The sequence below is a fragment of the Jatropha curcas genome, chromosome 8, assembly GCF_041381405.1.
Source record: "Jatropha curcas cultivar XTBG-Jc1 chromosome 8, XTBG_Jcur_1.0, whole genome shotgun sequence".
Classification (NCBI taxonomy): Eukaryota; Viridiplantae; Streptophyta; class Magnoliopsida; order Malpighiales; family Euphorbiaceae; genus Jatropha; species Jatropha curcas.
The window spans coordinates 17,622,125-17,643,660 of NC_143158.1; the positions used below are offsets into that span (position 1 = coordinate 17,622,125).

Here is a 21,536-nt window from a genome sequence, read left to right on the forward strand (position 1 = left end):
ACAATTTGTCCCGAGGCTTGAATTTTATTTTTCCTGCCATGAAACAAAAATAGATAATTGTTAGTTAAATTTCTTATTTAAATTGAAATTTTTCTTACACAGGTTGATCTGGGCAAGGCCAGCGCTGGCGGATCTTCCACTGAATCTTCTGCTTTCTGGGATTTGCTGGACCCTCCTATGCGCGCTCGGGTCGTTGCTGCTGTGAACCCCTACCCCAAATATCAGGCATACGAATGCATGTGACTAAGGGCAGAAATGCACGTGAATGTATGAGTCGCCACCTTGTTTGATTATTTTAGGGTAAACTAGGAAAAACCCTAAGTGACTCCAATTTTAATTAACCTAAGTCTAGGCTAATTATCCCAATGTTAAGGCATGGTCTACGAACCCGAGGTGGATCCCGAGACTATGTCATACTGATGAACTAACCTATGAATGAATGCTTTGCAAGGATGTAATTGGACCAATGAAAATGTTTATGTGATTTCGACTTGCCGCTCGGGGTTAAATCCCAAACGTGCCTACGTACTTCCATTTGAATGGAAGATCAAAGTCAACGTAGTTCGATAGGCCTTTTTTTAAAAGGGCTTTGAATGGGTATGCTTTATGCATGAGTGTGTGTATGATTCGTGCATTTTGTTTAGGCATTTTGCCAAAAATTGATTGATTTGATTTAGGCATTTGTTGCCAAAAGTGTTGATTTAAGGCTTTTAGCCAAAGAGTTTGATTTAGGCAATTGTTGCCAAAAATTGATGTGATTTAGGCGATTGTCGCCAAAATTGATTATTTGAAGGCTTTTAGCCAAAATGAGTTGATTTAGGCAATTTGTTGCCAAAAATTGATGATTGGGGGATTGTCGCCAAAATTGATTGATTTAAGGCAATTTATTTGCCAAGAGTGATTAATTGAAGGCTTTTAGCCAAAATTTCGATCTAAGCGATTTGTCGCTAAAAAATGGTTAATCTACTTATAGGCAATTTGTTTGCCAAAAGAGATCAATTGAATTGCAATGTAGGCAATTTATTGCCAAGAAAAAACGCGTTTAATTAAGGCTATTTAGCCACAATTATTGATTAATTGGGCTTAAGCTGAACTGTTCGAAATAAAGACGATTATACCATAGTCATTAATTAACTACGTACTTTTAGCCAATATTGTCGGATTTAGGCTTTAACACCATGATTATTAATTAACCGGCCATTTTAGCCTAAAATCTTTTAATTGAGGCAGTTTATTTGCCTAATGATGACATGAATGCATTTATGCAGTTGTAGAATTTGGAGTAGAAGAGAAGCATGCATGAAGTGCTAAAATTAAATAGGCAGAGTTTAGTTTATGTACCTGATTTAAACGACGGCCACTTCTTAACTCCAGGTTAAGCTCCTCGTTAAGGGAATATTAATTAATTCAAATTTAGTGATCAATTAACAAAGCAAGAAACCAATAAAGCTAAATTAAAATGCAGAAAAGCAGTAAAGAATCGCAAGGAGCGTAGGGGAGAAGGAGCGTCCGTCAACACAGACTGAGTGAGTAAAACTGAGTGCCGGGGGCAATATTTATAGGCAAAAATTGGACTGTTCCGGCGGCCTAGTCCGCCGGGGCCGGCGGCCGGAGCCGCCGGGGCAGGCGGCCCGAGCCACCGGAGCCAGCGAATTTGCGGATTTCTCGTTCCGGAGGCTTTTACGGGAGCTTCGGACCTCCAAAAAATATTCCGGGACCAGTTCTGCGATCCTCGCAATTTTTTGGACGTTTCAAGTACCATATTGGCATACTTCCGGTAAATTTCCAAAATGACCTCTAGTCCGGCCGGACTGTTTGCAGTCCGGGAAAACTGGTTTTTTGAGCCTCAAAATTTGAGTATTCACAGTTGCCCCCCATTGGCTATCATAAAAATGATTTATGAGAGCCAGTGGCTGTCTGAAGGAGCAAATTTTGAGGATGGGTAGAGGAGGAAACCCCGCCGTTGGTTTTTTTCTTTGAAATGAAATGATCAAATGCATGGATTTATGTTTGCAACTTAAAGATGTTTTTGCCTCTTTGAGGACTTAAAAAGAAATTTTGCCTCTTAGAGGACTTGAAAAAGATGTTTTCCCCTTAATGAGGGCTTGAAAAGAGATTTTGCCTCTTAGAGGACTTGAAAAGATGTTTTGCCTCTTAATGAGGGCTTGAAAAGAGATTTTGCCTCTTAGAGGACTTGAAAAGATGTTTTGCCTCTTAATGAGGGCTTGAAAAGATGTTTTGCCTCTTAATGAGGGCTTGAAAAGAAATGTTGCCTCTTAGAGGACTTAAAAAGATGTTTTGCCTCTTAATGAGGGCTTGAAAAGAGATTTCGCCTCTCAAAGGACTTGAAAAGATGTTTTGCCTCTTAATGAGGGCTTGAAAAGAGATTTTGCCTCTTAGAGGACTTGAAAAGATGTTTTGCCTCTTAATGAGGGCTTGAAAAGAGATTTATTTTATTTTTTGTTTTTTTCTTTGAGAACCAAGGGTCCACTTAAAGTCGAAATGATCAAATGGCTTGGTTTTGGGTGAAAAATGGTTGGTTATTGGTTAGGGTTTTACCCTAGGTTTTATGTAAAAAAAGGTTAACCATTAACCGAGTTCTACCCTGGGTTTGTGTAAAAGAGATTGACGATGGTTGGGTTTCACCCTAGGTTGTGTATGTTTTTTTTTTTTTATAACACTTGCCCCTGAATCCGACTTGGAGGATTTTGCCCCCTGCTTGAGAGAATTGATGCCCTTATTAGCTGAAATAGAATTTCTTCTTAATGAAAGACTAAAAGTTCCGTGATTACTTCTGTGATGGGAGAATGGTGAAGGTTCTTATCACTTTTTGCCCCCAGAATGGTGCTGACCCTGGAATTGTAACAGACTGATTTTTCTTTTAGTGTCGGCAATAGTGATTTACCGGTCTGTGAATAGTACCATCGGTCCGGGACTTGGTATTATTTTAGTCCGGAAAAATTACTATGCATAGTTAATATTTTATTTACTATTTTTGGAGCATGTTTGCATGATTTAGGTGGGTAGAAAATATTTAATGAATATTTTTGGAGAGTTTATGTATTACATGCATAATATTTCTAGTGTGGTCTATTAAGAAATAAATGAGGAATTATTTTAGTGGAGTTAATTTAATTAATTGGTGGAGTTAAATAATAAGTAGAAGAGGAGTATTTGAGGAATATTTAGAGCCATTGGATGAGATTACTTAGGACTTGATCTTAGCCACACAATTGATATGAAATTTGGAAGTCAAATTTGACTTTGGCACTTAAAGTAAACACCACAACACTTATTTCTTTCTTCTCTTCTCCTTATCCACGCCATCTCCATCTTCTTCCTCTTTCTTTCATTTCTTCATTTTCTTACCTCCAAATTTACCACCAAACTACCTAATTAAACCATAGATTAGTACTTTATTCTTAAGAATTAAGAAGTAGAAGTTGAGTTTGGTGATTAAAAGCAAAGAGAAGTGAAGTTACCATTGAAGCAAGTAAGTTGTGGTTTTTGAGTTTTGTGAATTGTTAAGTAGAATTCATGGTTTAGACATGTTATTGATGCATTAAATCATGCTCCAACTATTTCTTTTGTCAAGTTTTGCTTGTAATGTTGATTTTTCATGCTTTGAAGAGGTTGGAGAACCATCCTCAAAGGGTAAAGAGAAAGCCAAGGAGTAAGGCTTTCCAAGCTTATTCAAGCTTGTTAATAAGGTTAGTGCAATCATAATTTCACTTGTTTAAGTTGTTTTTACATGGTTAGGGTTTTGAATATATTTTGGGAACTTTGTATGTTTTGTTGAAATAGCTGATTTTAATGTGAGATGTGTTCTTCCGTGGGATTGGAACTCATTTTTGACCCCTTTACACTTCCCATTTGTTTCTGACTTCTTCATGAAAGTTGTAGCTCTATTTCTCAGCTTTCCAGAACATATTCTTATGTCTAATTCCAATACTTTTAGCTCAACTTATGATTGAAATACCAAAACTGGTTCTGTTATGCTGTCTTACCTGTCTATCCGAAATGATTGCCCATTTTGACCACTCAAATGGCAAAATAATGTCTTATGTTCTTCATAAAGGTTATAGATTTACTTCTTATCTTTCCAACCCATCCTCTTTTGTCCAAATTGGAGATACATAGCTCAACTTATGGCTGAAACACCCAAACTGACTCTGTTGTGTCGGGCCACATGCATTACTAAATTGAGTGCCCATTTTGACCACTATAATGACAAGATTAGGTTCTGAGTTCTTCATAAAAGTTGTTTCCCTGTGTCTTGAGACTTCTCTCGTTCTGGATTGGTTTCATTTGAGTGTTTTGTGAAGTAGGAATTCAAGAAACATTGGACTTGGTTCTGCTGAATCAGGTCTGATCTGTTGGTCTGTGTTCTGAGCTTTTGTTTGCTATCTTACTCTTTGATCTGGGTGTGGTCCCTTCTGAACATTTGTATTATTTTGTCTTATCTTTCTAATGAATCTGATTTCATTCAATTTGGAGACCCATAACTCAAATTATGTGTTAAAAACCCAGCAAAGGTAAAGATTATGAAAATGCTGAAAAGTTCTTGATTTATGTACTTTTATACTATCTTAAGTTTATATATATCTATAATGTTTTGAGTAATGAGTATTAAGAAATGAAGAGGTTTTGATTTATAATTATTGCTTTTGTGAAAGAATGATTTTGATTTGGGCTCTACTATGCATGATTGAAACGTGGTATGATGAGATGGATTTTCTTATTGTGAAGCTATGATCATATGCTAGGGTTATCAGCCCTTCTAAATAGGCGGACGCGCTTATTTGTGTGATGGGGTGGTGCTTTCATAGGCCACGGTGGTGCTTTCATAGGCCACGATTGTGTGATGGGGGTGGTGCTTTCATAGGCCACGAGTATGTGATGGGGGTGGCGCTAATATAGGCCACGATCAAATCTGCTTATGTTCATTCTGCATGAGTACGAGCCTTAACGAAAAATAAAATTTTATTGTTGCTATAAAAGAATGAAGACATATTTGTATTTATTTTTGTATTTGAATTAAATGCATGCGATTTCAGTATTTATATAGTTGAGTAATTTAAGTTTTGCCTTGGCTATTATTGTTAATTAAATTGTTGGTTATTTAGCACCACTGAGTCTTCCACTCAGCGCGTTGATTTTTATCACGCGCAGGTTAGGAGCGGAGGGTGTTCTTCAAGACCAGAGGACGAGCATCAGAGTAGATATCACATTTTGGGTAGGATATTTTGCAAAAGGTGATTTTTGGCATGTATATAAATATTGTGTTGTGAAGGTTGGACATAATAAGTTTATAATGTATTAAGAGTTATGATTATTTAAGGAAATAACATCTTACTATATTTTTGGTGTATGATGATTATAGATTCCTTGAAAAGAATGTGTTTTGAATTTTATGCGTATGTTGATGGATATTTAGAAGTGCTTGTAGTATGTGGTGTTGAATTGGAGTTTTGGGGGTTTGGAGAAAATTGGAAGTGTGTATATTTTCTTTGTGTGGCAAGTTAATTTTTAGGGGAAACTCTTGCGAAATTTTCGTAGGAATTTCCTCAAATATTATTTTTGTAAAAAAAAAAAAAAAACAAAACAAAATGTTAATTACTTGCCTCCTTATGAAAATTTAACCACTTCTAATTTGTGATCTAGCTTTAATAAGTGACATAAGACGGTGCTCCGGCACCGATTGTGGCATCCGCCGTCTGGTTCTTCGGGATTGGCCGGTGGGTGTTACATTTTGTGGTATCAGAGCATAGGTTTAGACGATTCTAGGATATATGATTTGGTATGAGAGTTTATCCGCTTTGGAGTAATGATATAAGTGATTTAAGTTAAATACATGCCATTAGTCTGTTTTGGGAATTTCTCTCTGATGCGAATCCGCTGGTCTTTGTAGGTATTTAGTGATGTCTCAGCGCCTGCCGGATGAGGAGGTGGACAGTTATGCCCCTCCAGAGGGTGCTATGTTAGAGGGCGGTAGGCCAGCCGGTGGTGTTGCTGGTGGCATTTTGGGTTCTAATGCAGAGCGCGCCTCGGCTGTAGGGCAGGCTATTGCGGGGCCTAATCAGGGTGATTTGGTACAGCAGATGGTAGCTGCATTGAGGCAGGCTGCGGGAGCTGTTCCCCAGGCTCCAGTCGCACCAGCCCCTGTTCCAGTTCATACCCCGGTAGAGAGACTGAGGAAGTATTGTGTTGAGGATTTTATGGGTCGGAGAGATGATGATCCTTCTGCAGCAGAATTTTGGCTCCAAGCTACAGAGAGGGTTTTGGACCAGATGCAGTGTACTCCTGCAGATAGATTGATTTGTGCTGTTTCCTTACTAAAGGAAGAGGCTTACCTATGGTGGGAGTCTATGGTTAAGATAGCGAGAGCCGAGGATGTTACTTGGGATTTCTTTCTCTCTGCTTTTCGGGAGAAATATGTAGGGGAGTTATACACAGATCAGAGGATAGCAGAGTTCCTTGAGCTTAGGCAGGGACGGATGACTGTTTCCGAGTATGAGCGGGAGTTTCTGCGGTTGAGTCGGTATGCTTCTACGTTGGTCCCTACTGAGGCAGATCGGTGTAAGCGGTTTCGGAAGGGGTTACTGGATGAGTATAGGATGCACTTGACATCCCAGCCCCACACTACATTAGCTGGTTTGGTGAAGGCTGCTACAGAGCTTGAGCTTATTCGGAATGAGAGACAGGCCAGAGGTCAGAGGATCCAACAGAGTAGTCAGTATAAGAGATTTCAGAGTGCTACGTCTGGACAGACTTCAGGGGTCCAGTCTAGTAGCAAGAGATTTAGAGGCGGACCGCAGATGGGGACCGGGCCAGACAGTTGGTCGGGGTATATTTACGAGACCAGCTCCTCCGGCTTCATCTGTTGCTAGTGGTGGAGGTGCTACATGGCCAGGTCTACCGATTTGCAGTCAGTGTGGCAGGAGGCATGTTGGGGTGTGTTGGGCAGCTACGCGAGCTTGCTATAGATGTGGATCCACTGAGCATATAATTAGGGATTGTCCTATGACTGTGACTCGTCCAGCTCAGCAGGTTGGGAGGCCAGCTCCCTATGTTCAGAGAGGCAGAGGTAGAGGCCGTAGTGAGGGATATGGGACTAGGAGTGAGAGACCAGTTTCTGAGACTGTGGAGAGACCAGAGGCTAGAGCACAGGTGAGAGCTTATGCCATCAGGACCAGGAAGCAGCGGGATGCGGCGGACGTCATTGCAGGTACCTTCTCTATCTTTGACACTTTTGTACTTGCTTTGATTGATCCGGGCTCCACGCATTCATACATATGCACACATGTGGGTAGACTAGGTAGTATGCATGCTGAGACATTAGAGCACAGCGTTGAGGTTACTAGCCCTTTGGGTCAGAGTGTAGTAGTTGATCGGGTGTATAGAGATTGCCCTGTAGTCATTCATGGGTATGTATTTCCGGGTGATTTGATAGAGTTGCCTTTTCAGGAGTATGATGTGATATTGGGTATGGATTGGTTGTCTAGACATGGGGTCATTGTTGATTGTAGACGTAAGAGGATTATGCTTCAGACTCCGTCTGAAGAGGAGATTGTAGTTGTGGGGGAGAGGATGGATTACCTCTCTAATGTTATTTCAGCCAGTACTGCTAGGAGAATGATACAGCATGGTTGTGAGGCCTACTTAGCCTGTGTACTTGCTCCAGAGTCAGAGTCTCCTAGTGTCCATGATATACCCACAGTATGTGATTTTCCGGATGTGTTTCCAGAGGAGTTGCCTGGTTTACCTCCTGAGAGAGAGGTTGAGTTTGGTATTGAGGTTATGCCTGGTACTGCACCGATATCCATTGCTCCGTATCGGATGGCGCCTGCTGAATTGAAAGAGTTAAAGATACAGATTCAGGAGTTGCTTGATAAGGGTTTTATTCGTCCTAGTGTATCTCCATGGGGTGCTCCAGTATTGTTCGTAAAGAAGAAGGATGGCTCACTTAGATTGTGTATTGATTACAGACAACTTAACAAAGCTACTGTGAAGAATCGGTATCCATTGCCTCGGATAGATGATTTGTTTGATCAGTTGAGAGGAGCTAGTGTATTCTCGAAGATAGATCTGAGATCAGGTTATCATCAGCTAAGGGTGAAGGGATCAGATGTACCTAAGACTGCTTTCAGGACACGCTACGGTCACTATGAGTTTTTAGTGATGCCATTTGGGTTGACTAATGCCCCAGCAGTGTTTATTGACCTGATGAACCGGATCTTCCATCCTTATTTGGATCAGTTCGTGGTGGTTTTTATTGATGATATTTTGGTGTACTCTCCGACTAGAGAGGATCATGATCATTACCTACGAACAGTTCTGCAGACTTTGAGAGACCGATAGTTGTATGCCAAGCTCAGTAAGTGTGAATTTTGGTTGACTGAGATTGCTTTCTTAGGGCATGTTGTTTCTGCAGAGGGTATTCGGGTGGACCCGAAGAAGATTGAGGCAGTGCTTGATTGGAAGCCACCTACTAATGTCACAGAGATTCGCAGTTTCTTAGGTTTGGCTGGATATTACAGGAGGTTTGTCAAGGGGTTTTCTCTTATCGCAGCCCCTTTGACTAGACTTCTTCGTAAGGATGTCCGTTTTGAGTGGACTGATAGATGCCAGAGTAGCTTTGAGAAGCTTAAGGCGATGCTTACTGAGGCTCCAGTTTTGACACAGCCAGCTCCAGGCAGACCATATGATGTTTATAGTGATGCTTCGCATAATGGTCTGGGTTGTGTGCTTATGCAGGAGGGCAAGGTGATTGCTTATGCTTCCCGACAGCTGAAGCCACATGAGAAGAACTATCCTACCCATGATTTGGAGTTAGCAGCTATTGTGTTTGCCTTAAAGATTTGGAGACATTACTTGTATGGTGAGAAATGCCACTTGTATACGGATCATAAGAGCCTTAAGTATTTGCTTACGCAGAGAGAGCTTAACCTGAGGCAGCGCAGATGGTTAGAGCTACTTAAGGACTATGAGTTCACTATTGATTACCACCCGGGTAGAGCTAATGTAGTGGCAGATGCACTCAGTAGAAAGGCATTAGTTGCTCTTCGTGCTATGAATGCACGCTTATCTGTGACTAGAGTTGGTGCTCTTATAGCAGAGCTTATGGTGAAACCTAGCCTACTGCAGCAGATTAGAGATGCACAGCAGGGTGATGAGACTATTGCCTTGTGGAAAGGTCTAGTCAGAGAGGGTAAGAAAAAGGGATTTGAGATTAGAGAGGACTGCTTGTACTTTGGGGATCGAATTTGTGTGCCTAAAATTTCAGAGTTGAGAAAGAGTATCTTAAAGGAAGCGCATAGTAGTCCCTATGCTATGCATCCTGGCAGTAATAAGATGTATCATGATTTGAAATCACACTATTGGTGGCCGGCGATGAAGAGGGATATCACAGATTATGTGTCGAGGTGCTTGACGTGCCAGCAAGTGAAAGCAGAGCATCAGTTTCCTTCTGGTTTGTTACACCCTACTTCTATTCCAGAGTGGAAATGGGATAAGGTTACTATGGATTTTGTGACTGGATTGCCTTTAACTCCTAAAAAGAAAGATGCTGTATGGGTAATAGTTGACAGGCTAACTAAGTCGGCACACTTTCTTCCTGTTAGGACTGACTTCACCATGGAGCAGTATGCAGAGCTTTATATAGATGAGATAGTGAGATTACATGGGGTTCCTTCTTCCATCATTTCAGATAGAGATTCGAGATTTACTTCTAGATTTTGGAAGAAGCTACATGAGGCCCTGGGTACTAAGCTGAATTTCAGCACAGCTTTTCATCCTCAGACTGATGGTCAGTCAGAGCGGGTTATTCAGATTTTGGAGGATATGTTAAGAGCTTGTGCTATTGAGTTTGAGGGCAGTTGGGAGAAGTACATTCGACTTGTAGAATTTGCCTACAATAATAGTTATCAATCGAGTATTCAGATGGCCCCTTTTGAAGCACTATATGGCAGGAGATGTAGGACTCCACTATGTTGGTCCGAATTGAGTGAGGGCAAGATTATAGGTCCAGATTTGATTCGAGACACAGAGGATAAGGTCAGAATTATCAGAGATAGATTGAAAGCAGCTTCAGATCGTCAGAAGTCCTATGCAGACTTGAAGAGGAGGGATATAGAGTATGCAGTGGGTGATAAGGTTTTCCTTAAGGTATCTCCATGGAAAAAAATATTGAGATTTGGAAGAAAGGGTAAGCTTAGTCCTAGGTTCATTGGTCCATATGAGATCATTGAGCGTGTGGGTCCATTAGCCTATAGACTAGCTTTACCACCAGACCTGGATAGGATCCATAATGTTTTCCACGTGTCTATGTTGAGGAGATATCGGTCCGACCCATCGCATGTGATACCAGTTGAATCTGTTACCATAGAGCCAGATTTGACCTATGAGGAAGAACCAGTGAGGATACTTGCGAGGGAAATCAAGGAACTAAGGAATAAGAGAATACCTTTGGTAAAGGTCCTTTGGAGAAACCATAAGACCGAGGAAGCTACATGGGAAAGTGAAGATATTATGAGACAACAGCATCCTCAGTTATTTACACCAGGTAAATTCGAGGACGAATTTCTTTTAAGGGGGGGGGGGGAGAACTGTAACAGACTGATTTTTCTTTTAGTGTCGGCAATAGTGATTTACCGGTCTGTGAATAGTACCATCGGTCCGGGACTTGGTATTATTTTAGTCCGGAAAAATTACTATGCATAGTTAATATTTTATTTACTATTTTTGGAGCATGTTTGCATGATTTAGGTGGGTAGAAAATATTTAATGAATATTTTTGGAGAGTTTATGTATTACATGCATAATATTTCTAGTGTGGTCTATTAAGAAATAAATGAGGAATTATTTTAGTGGAGTTAATTTAATTAATTGGTGGAGTTAAATAATAAGTAGAAGAGGAGTATTTGAGGAATATTTAGAGCCATTGGATGAGATTACTTAGGACTTGATCTTAGCCACACAATTGATATGAAATTTGGAAGTCAAATTTGACTTTGGCACTTAAAGTAAACACCACAACACTTATTTCTTTCTTCTCTTCTCCTTATCCACGCCATCTCCATCTTCTTCCTCTTTCTTTCATTTCTTCATTTTCTTACCTCCAAATTTACCACCAAACTACCTAATTAAACCATAGATTAGTACTTTATTCTTAAGAATTAAGAAGTAGAAGTTGAGTTTGGTGATTAAAAGCAAAGAGAAGTGAAGTTACCATTGAAGCAAGTAAGTTGTGGTTTTTGAGTTTTGTGAATTGTTAAGTAGAATTCATGGTTTAGACATGTTATTGATGCATTAAATCATGCTCCAACTATTTCTTTTGTCAAGTTTTGCTTGTAATGTTGATTTTTCATGCTTTGAAGAGGTTGGAGAACCATCCTCAAAGGGTAAAGAGAAAGCCAAGGAGTAAGGCTTTCCAAGCTTATTCAAGCTTGTTAATAAGGTTAGTGCAATCATAATTTCACTTGTTTAAGTTGTTTTTACATGGTTAGGGTTTTGAATATATTTTGGGAACTTTGTATGTTTGGTTGAAATAGCTGATTTTAATGTGAGATGTGTTCTGCCGTGGGATTGGAACTCATTTTTGACCCCTTTACACTTCCCATTTGTTTCTGACTTCTTCATGAAAGTTGTAGCTCTATTTCTCAGCTTTCCAGAACATATTCTTATGTCTAATTCCAATACTTTTAGCTCAACTTATGATTGAAATACCAAAACTGGTTCTGTTATGCTGTCTTACCTGTCTATCCGAAATGATTGCCCATTTTGACCACTCAAATGGCAAAATAATGTCTTATGTTCTTCATAAAGGTTATAGATTTACTTCTTATCTTTCCAACCCATCCTCTTTTGTCCAAATTGGAGATACATAGCTCAACTTATGGCTGAAACACCCAAACTGACTCTGTTGTGTCGGGCCACATGCATTACTAAATTGAGTGCCCATTTTGACCACTATAATGACAAGATTAGGTTCTGAGTTCTTCATAAAAGTTGTTTCCCTGTGTCTTGAGACTTCTCTCGTTCTGGATTGGTTTCATTTGAGTGTTTTGTGAAGTAGGAATTCAAGAAACATTGGACTTGGTTCTGCTGAATCAGGTCTGATCTGTTGGTCTGTGTTCTGAGCTTTTGTTTGCTATCTTACTCTTTGATCTGGGTGTGGTCCCTTCTGAATATTTGTATTATTTTGTCTTATCTTTCTAATGAATCTGATTTCATTCAATTTGGAGACCCATAACTCAAATTATGTGTTAAAAACCCAGCAAAGGTAAAGATTATGAAAATGCTGAAAAGTTCTTGATTTATGTACTTTTATACTATCTTAAGTTTATATATATCTATAATGTTTTGAGTAATGAGTATTAAGAAATGAAGAGGTTTTGATTTATAATTATTGCTTTTGTGAAAGAATGATTTTGATTTGGGCTCTACTATGCATGATTGAAACGTGGTATGATGAGATGGATTTTCTTATTGTGAAGCTATGATCATATGCTAGGGTTATCAGCCCTTCTAAATAGGCGGACGCGCTTATTTGTGTGATGGGGTGGTGCTTTCATAGGCCACGGTGGTGCTTTCATAGGCCATGGTGGTGCTTTCATAGGCCACGATTGTGTGATGGGGGTGGTGCTTTCATAGGCCACGGTGGTGCTTTCATAGGCCACGAGTATGTGATGGGGGTGGCGCTAATATAGGCCACGATCAAATCTGCTTATGTTCATTCTGCATGAGTACGAGCCTTAACGAAAAATAAAATTTTATTGTTGCTATAAAAGAATGAAGACATATTTGTATTTATTTTTGTATTTGAATTAAATGCATGCGATTTCAGTATTTATATAGTTGAGTAATTTCAGTTTTGCCTTGGCTATTATTGTTAATTAAATTGTTGGTTATTTAGCACCACTGAGTCTTTCACTCAGCGCGTTGATTTTTATCACGCGCAGGTTAGGAGCGGAGGGTGTTCTTCAAGACCAGAGGACGAGCATCAGAGTAGATATCACATTTTGGGTAGGATATTTTGTAAATGGTGATTTTTGGCATGTATATAAATATTGTGTTGTGAAGGTTGGACATAATAAGTTTATAATGTATTAAGAGTTATGATTATTTAAGGAAATAACATCTTACTATATTTTTGGTGTATGATGATTATAGATTCCTTGAAAAGAATGTGTTTTGAATTTTATGCGTATGTTGATGGATATTTAGAAGTGCTTGTAGTATGTTGTGTTGAATTGGAGTTTTGGGGGTTTGGAGAAAATTGGAAGTGTGTATATTTTCTTTGTGTGGCAAGTTAATTTTTAGGGGAAACTCTTGCGAAATTTTCGTAGGAATTTCCTCAAATATTATTTTTGTAAAAAAAAAAAAAAAAAACAAAACAAAATGTTAATTACTTGCCTCCTTATGAAAATTTAACCACTTCTAATTTGTGATCTAGCTTTAATAAGTGACATAAGACGGTGCTCCGGCACCGATTGTGGCATCCGCCGTCTGGTTCTTCGGGATTGGCCGGTGGGTGTTACAGGAATACTTCAAAGTATTGGTGTTGCACTTGTCCAATCGATTGAGGAATCAAAGAGAACAAAGCCACTTATATGACTCGAGGAAACGGACAATGTGGATGACATCGCTCGTCTGAAAGGATCGGAGAAACGATAGTCCGAATGGAGACGAGGTATTAAAGAATTACCTCTCAACGATTGTGTTTGACATTTTTAGGGTTGTTTTGGAAACCCCGGGGATTGAATTGACATTTTCCTCTCTCTCTTTTTTTTTCGAGGAATGACTTAAAGAGTGACGCTTTCAAAACGAACTTTTGGGAATGACTCGATTTTTGTGACTCGTTGTGGAATGACCACTGGTGATAGAGACTTGATTTTAGAGACTCATTGGAGACTCGATTTAGAGACTCAAATTTTTCTTGTAGCAAATTTTGACTCGAAGGAACTCAGTGATTCCTGGAAAAAATGATTTATATACTCCCATGGAGACCTTTGAAAGGGATTTTTTTTTTTGCCTTAACTTTTGCCTAGTAGCTGCCCTTTCGGGTTTTCGACTCTAGCAGGCTCTTTGCCCTAACTTTTGCCTAGACCGCCCTTTCGGGTTTTCAGCCTAGCGGGCTCAATTCTTTCCTGAAGCCGTCCTTTCGGGTTTTCAACTCCAGCTTTTATTTTTCTTTTCTTCTCTTTTTTTTTTATTTTTTATATTGGCAAAGAGAAAATGCTATTTATGATTCAAACTTATGTTTGTGACCGCGCCTTTGCGGCTACCTACGTATCTCCAAGAACTCTTCGGGGGATGGGGAGAATCAGGTCTTTCGTAGTTCCTTTCGGGATGCGAACTTCGTGCTCGGCTGGTGCGAAATTCATCTCCGGCTTGATGTTAGTGCGGAATTCCTTTCCATATTGGTGCGGAATTTATTTTCGACTTGCTGTTGGGGCAAAATTCAATTCTGACTTAATGCTGATTGTGGAATTCATTTTCGATTTGATTTCTTCGGGATTCCTTCTCGACTTGATATTAATACAGAATTCATTTCTGACTTGATTTCTTCGCGGGATTTCTTCCCGGCTTGATGTCTTTGCGGGATTCCTTCCCAAATGGATGTCTTTGCGGGATTCCTTCCAGACTTGATGTTGATGCAGAATTCATTTCTGACTTGATTTCTTCACGAGATTTCTTCCCGGCTTGATGTCTTTACGGGATTCATTCCCGACTTTGATGATGTTGAATCAACTTATTGACTCGAGCTCGTATGATTGGGATTGAGTCTTAGGTTGTACTGCTTAACCCGTGCAAAGAACTTTTATAGCATTTCTGCATGCTCTTCCTGTGTTCTTGTCATGATCACCATATCATCCACATATACTTCCAATCCTTTATGGATCATATCATGAAATAATGTTGTAGCCATTCCCTGATATGTCGCCCCGGCATTCTTCAGCCCAAATGGCATCACTCTATAGCAAAAAGTCCCAAAATCCGTGGTGAAGGTAGTCTTATGCTTGTCGACTAAGGCCATTAGTATCTGGTTGTATCCAGAGAATCCATCCATGATAGAATAACATCCCATTCCGGCAGCACTGTCGATCAAAACATCTATGTACGGAAGTGGAAAGTCATCCTTAGGTGAGGCTTTGTTTAAGTCCCTGTAATCAACACAAACTCTTATCCTCCCGTCTTTCTTCAGCACAGGGACTATATTAGCCAACCATTCCAGATAGTGTACTACTTCTAAGAATCCTGCATCCAACTGCTTCTGGACCTCAGCTTTGATCTTATCCTGCCATTCTGGTCTGACCCGTCTCCTCTTCTGTTTCACCGGCTTAACACTTGGATCAGTAGGAATGAAGTGCTCTGCGATTGATCTGTCAATTCCTGGTATGTCTGCATAGCTCCAGGCAAATACCTCTGGATTTCTCGTAAGACATTCTTGAAGATCCTATCTAAGTTCAGGTTTGAAGTCCGATCCAATTTCGATTATTTTAGGATCTTCGGTGGTGCTTAAGTTAAATGCAAAATGATGTAATGCATTTATGTCAAATATACGCGTGGTATAATCAATGCCATGAACGTGACAATCAGGAAAATAAGAAAACAAATAGTCAAAATTCACTTCCATTGATTGGAATAATAAAGGGAAACCATCCAAATTGTTCTCAAAACAAAAATCAGAAAACAAAAGACAGGATTAATAGCCTGTTCAATACATTCATCATAACTAGCCTTTATTGCTTGGATTACTTCATCAGCATCTGCAATTTCCTTTGCTTCCGGGGTAGCTTCTACTTTGGCCTCTCCATGCTCTGCCATCTTCATCACCTTCTTCTCTGCTTCTTCAGCATCTTCAGCAGCTAGTACTGATTGGAGGATCCTTGCCTTAGCCTTCTGCTCTTGCACCATCTTGGAAGCTTCATCCCCAATCCCCAGGAAATCTTCGAACTCAGATATCTTCTTTGACCATTCAGTGTCACTGCTTGTTTGAACCATACTCACCATGAACTGAGTGCCTTCAACCAACTGTTCGAAGGTAGATTCAAGAGACTTGATCAACTGTTTATCAAAGTCTGTCATGAAGATTTCCAGACCAGGGTAAGTCTTTCCTCTACTCTGAAATTCCCCTGAGGCCACTGGGACAAAGAAAATCTGATTCAGATTTGGCTCTCTAACCAGAGACTGGATCTCATATTTCTCCTTCTTTCTGCTTTCAGAATATCCCAGCCCACGTCGGTCTTGTTGTCCATGTGCTGATGACAACGGTTCAAACCTTCCTTGTAACTCCCGGCCTAACCCTTTGCCATATTGCCACTGCATCTTTTTCATCATTTTTCTAGAAAAAGGGCTCATTATGTTTACTGCACTTTTACTTTCCTTAATTGGCACATCAATCATAGCCACTTGGAAACCAGACAAAGGGATAGTCAACTCAAGACCTTCTACTGCTGCCACATTCAAATCCTCTTGAGCATTAATGGTCACTACTTCAGTACCACATGGAACCTTAACTTTTCTGTGCAAGGTGGACGGGATTGCACCTAGAGGATGGAGCCATGGCCTTCCCAACAACAGAGCATAATTGGCCAGAATATCTAGAACGACCACATCCACCCAACTCTCTATAGCCCCTGTGGAGATCTTTGCTTTGAAAGTTCCTTTTGCATTGCGCATGGTATTATCATATGCTTTAACCACCATGTTGGACGGTTCAAGTTCTGACTCCTCAATTTTGAACTTGGATAGCATCTTCAATGGCCACACACATAAAGCCGATCCGTTGTCCACCATTACATTGCGGGTTTCACGGCCGTTAACGGCAATCTGAATGTACAGAGGCTTGCAGTGACTTCTTCCTTCTGGAGGTAGGTCAAAGTCTAAGAAGGTGATCTCACCAATTCTGCGCTGCAACACATTAATCATGTCTACGCTCTGGATCTGGGCAGGCACTCTAACAAATGTCATGGCTTCCAACAAAGACTCCCTATGCTCCTTGGAGGCCATTAGCAAATCCCATAATGAAATATCAGCCTTTGTCCTCTGCAACTGGCTCAACACTGAATTTGCAGTTACACCACCAGGTGTTGTATTTTGGCTGCTCTCACCCACTTCGGTAGTCTTCTTTTGCGTTTTTCCCACTTCCTCTTCTTTCTTCTTTTCTTTGGGCTGTTCTTCACCCTTTTCTGTTGTCTTCTTTCTCATGCCATCAGTGGCAACTTATTTTCCCTTAGCCTGAACACTGCTATAGGGATTATACACTCGCCCCCTTCGGGTTAAGCTCTAGATGCCCACTTCATTCACATCCTCCTCGCTGCTATAATACCACTGCTCTTCCTGATCAGCTAAACTTTTCTGGATTGCGAGCTGAATCTGCTCGTCTTCACTCTCTGGTACCTCGCCCACCTTTACAGTAATGCTCTTCTCAATCTTTATTTTCACGGGCCTTTTCTCTTCGTCTTCCTCGCTGCTGCAATCATCCCATATATTCAGCATGGCACACATTCTTTCTTCCCATTCAGCCTCTGCCAACACAAGCTCTTCCGGTAAGCCACTTCCGATTGCATTAACTAATCTACTTGACTGGGACTTGTGGGGTGGATAATTGTACTGGTACTAGGGTAGTGGATTGTTCTTTGTGCTTGGCTTGTTCTTCTCGGAAGGTTTCGTAATTTTTCCGCTATCTATCAAATCTTGAATGGTGTGCCTTAACTTGAAGCAATCATCGGTTGAATGCTCCTTACACTGATAGGAAAAGGATTGACTCGATTCGCTTCGTAATGCATCATCACGAATCGAGAAAAGGATCCAAACAGCTTTGTAATTCATCATCACTACTTGGTGGGACCAAACGGCTTCGTGAAATCATCACCGGTTGACCTGAAAATATTTTCAAAAAGAAAAGAGCAATTTCTGTGTACAAACAGATCTTGCCTTTGTTAAATGTTGGAGCATCACATGCCCCCATACATTAATAACCATAAACTTTGAAATTTGGTTGGCTCGAAAGATTTGAATTGACCTGAAGGCTCCAGTAGGACTACATCAGCGTTCTAAGCATCGGCAGTCATCTGGCTACGTTTAAGATTCTTTTGAAAATGGCGATTTCTGTATACAAACAGATCTCGCCTTGGTAGGTCTAAAGAGCAATTTCTGTATACAAACAGATCTCGCTTAGTGGGACCAAAGAGCGATTTCTGTATACAAACAGATCTCGGTTTGTGGGTCCAAAGAGTAATTTCTGTATACAAACAGATCTCGCTTTGTCCAAAGCTCGGTTTAATCGGTTTTGTTGTTCACCTCCTCCGCTCAGTTTAATCAGCTTTAGAGGATTTGAAAAGAGCAATTTCTGTGTACAAATAGATCTCACTTGGTGGGACCAAATAGCAATTTCTGTATACAAATAGATTTCGCTTTGTGGGTCCAAAGAGCAATTTCTGTATACAAAAAGATCTCACTTAGTGGGGCCAAATAACAATTTCTGTATACAAACAGATTTCGCTTTGTGGGTCCAAAGAGCAATTTCTGTATACAAATAGATTTTGCCTTATCCAATGGTTTAATCGGCTTTGTTGGTCACCTCCTCAGCTCAGTTTAATCGGCTTTAGAAGATTTGAAAAAGAGCAATTTCTGTGTTCAAACAGATCTCGCTTGGTGGGACCAAATAGCAATTTCTGTATACAAACATATTTCGCTTTGTGGGTCCAAAGAGCAATTTCTGTATACAAATAGATTTGGCCTTGTCCAAAGCTCGGTTTAATCAGCTTTGTTGTTCATTTCCTCAGCTCAGTTTAATCGGCTTTAGAAGATTTGAAAAAGAGCAATTTTTGTGTACAAACAGATCTTGCCTTGTCCTGATCACCTTCGTAATACACCATCACCAATCAGGATTAGAATCCAAACAGCTTCACAATACACCATCACTGATTGGTGGGATCAAACGGCTTCGAGAAACCATCACTGGTTGACCTGAAAATATTTTCAAGAGAGAAAAGAGCAATTTCTGTGTACAAACAGATCTCGCCTTTGTTAAATGTTGGAGCATCACATGCCTCCATGCATTAATAATCATAAACTTTGAAATTTGAAATTTTGCATCAGGGCAAAAGATTTTATTTTTGCCCCCAGTTTGGAATTTCATCCTGGAACCAAAAATATTATCTTTTAAGTAAACCTTGAAAATTTTGTTAAATTTTTCTAACCCTAAATTTTTTGGTATACCCTTCCTGATGCGGTGTTGAAAGAAGACTTATCTGAGGGTATTTGATGATTTTGATGATTTTGCCCCCTGTGTGGTGAGTAGATGAAATTGTTGAAGTATACGAGCCGCACATCGACTCTAAATTGAATTTTTTTTTTTTTTTTGACTTTGCTTTATTCCTGCATAAAGAAAACAAAACCACAGGAACAAAAAGGAGGCATCCCACCCACTTGCAAGAGTGGTCCACCTTGTTAATGCGGGCAAAAATGCCCATCTTCTTTATTCCAAAACGGACAAAAGATAATAAAACGAAAGCTAAGGAAAACCACAGAAACAAAAAGGATTTACATTTTTGAAAATGATGGGGTGACCATTTTATCACCTGCAACATTCAGAAAGAGATAAAATATGCAACTTCTTCATGTATGCATGAACCTATTTAAGGGCTAGGGATTTTTATTCATGGTTTTTCTTTATCGATCCGTCCAAGGAAACCACTGAGAAAATAGCATTTGACCTTCTGATCGCTGTTGACAGTGATTTTCGCAAGTGTACGAAATCGCAACAAGTAATATAGAGTAAGAGAGTATCGTATCCACAGGGATTGTATATCAATTACCAAAATTATGTTAACCTATTATTATTTAAACGATAATAAGAGAGAATTGCTATAAGGAAAATAAAATTTAAAGTAAAAACAGAAAGAGATCAAGCACAAAATTTAGGTGAAAAGAAATCAGGGAATTAAACTACGAGGGAATTTGATTTCACTTAATTCTATCCAGCTTATTCTATTAGTTCATTAATCAATTTCAATTGTTCAAGTAGAAGAAACAACCCTAGAGTTACTAACAAGCTCTCCCGATGTATTGTTAGCTATTCTAATCTAGTATAATTTCCTATCTTCCAATAGTGGAATCAAACTTAAATCAGATCCTTGGGTTTTGTGGTTGTTTTGTGAGTTCATAACCTAATAATCATTAACTTATGAAAACCCCCCTTGAGTCAAACCATATAGCTTCCGCGTCAAGTTATTATTCTCAAGTAAATTATTATCTTTTTCATATCAGTAACCCTTCTCCCGATAGCGATTATTGAAATAACTCAATCAAGGGGAAATTTTCTGCCTGGAAGCTTTAAGCACAATAATAAGTTATAACAAGAACAATGAAAAATAAATCTAATATTATAAACTAGAATCGAATTAAGTTACATCAAATCCCTAGTATAAAAGTTTAGCTGGACATAGTTGTGAACCCCTCCCCAAACATCATGGCATGTGAATGCATGTGACTAAGGAAGAAATGCACGTGATGTGTGAGTCGCCACCTTGTTTAATTATTTTAGGGTAAACTAGGAAAAACCCTAAGTGACTCCAATTTTAATTAACCTAGTTACTAGATTAATTATCCCAATGTTAAAGGCATGGTCTGCGAACCCGAGGTGGATCCCGAGACTATGTCATGCTGATTAACTAACCAATGAATGAATGCTTTGCAGGGTAAATGATGTAATTGGACCAATGAAATGTGTTTTGATGATTTCGACTTGCCGCTCAGGATTAAATCCCAAACGTGCCTACGTACTTCCGTTTGAATGGAAGATCAAAGTCAAAGTAGTTCGATAGGCCTTCTTTGAAGGGCTTTGAATGGGCATGCTTAATGCATGAGTGTGTGTATGCTTCGTGCATTTTGTTTAGGCATTTTGCCAAAGAATTGATTGATTTGATTTGGCGTTTGTTGCCAAAATGTTGATTGGGCAATTTTATTGCCAAAAATTGACTGATTTAAGGCTTCTAGCCAAAAAGATTGATTTAGGCAATTTGATTTCCAAAATGATTGATTTTAGGCGATTGTTGCCTAAAATGATTGATTTTAAGGCTTTTAGCCAAAAAGAGTGATTTAGGCAATTTGATTGCCAAAATGATTGATTTTAGGCGATTGTCGCCAAAATGATTGATTTTAAGGCTTTTAGCCAAAAAGAGTGATTTAGGCAATTTGATTGCCAAAAAATGTTGATTGGGCGATTGTCGCCAAAATGGATTGATTTAGGCAATTGTTGCCAAAAATTGATGTGATTTAGGCGATTGTCGCCAAAATGATTGATTTTAAGGCTTTTAGCCGAAAAGAGTGATTTAGGCAATTTGATTGCCAAAATGATTGATTTTAAGCGATTGTCACTAAAATGATTGATTTTAAGGCTTTTAGCCAAAAAGAGTGATTTAGGCAATTTGATTGCCAAAAAATGTTGATTGGGCGATTGTCGCCAAAATTGATTGATTTAGGCAATTGTTGCCAAAAATTGATGTGATTTAGGCGATTGTCGC

At 39.5% G+C, this 21,536-nt stretch overlaps 1 long non-coding RNA gene across 1 annotated transcript; it reads left to right on the forward strand.

Annotated features, from left to right (window-relative positions):
• Positions 1-11,020: 11,020 nt before the first annotated feature.
• On the forward strand, positions 11,021-13,112 carry LOC149494272 (uncharacterized). Its single transcript, XR_016321973.1, has 3 exons — positions 11,021-11,241; positions 11,379-11,458; positions 12,963-13,112. It is a non-coding gene; the product is annotated as an uncharacterized LOC149494272 (long non-coding RNA).
• Positions 13,113-21,536: the final 8,424 nt, after the last annotated feature.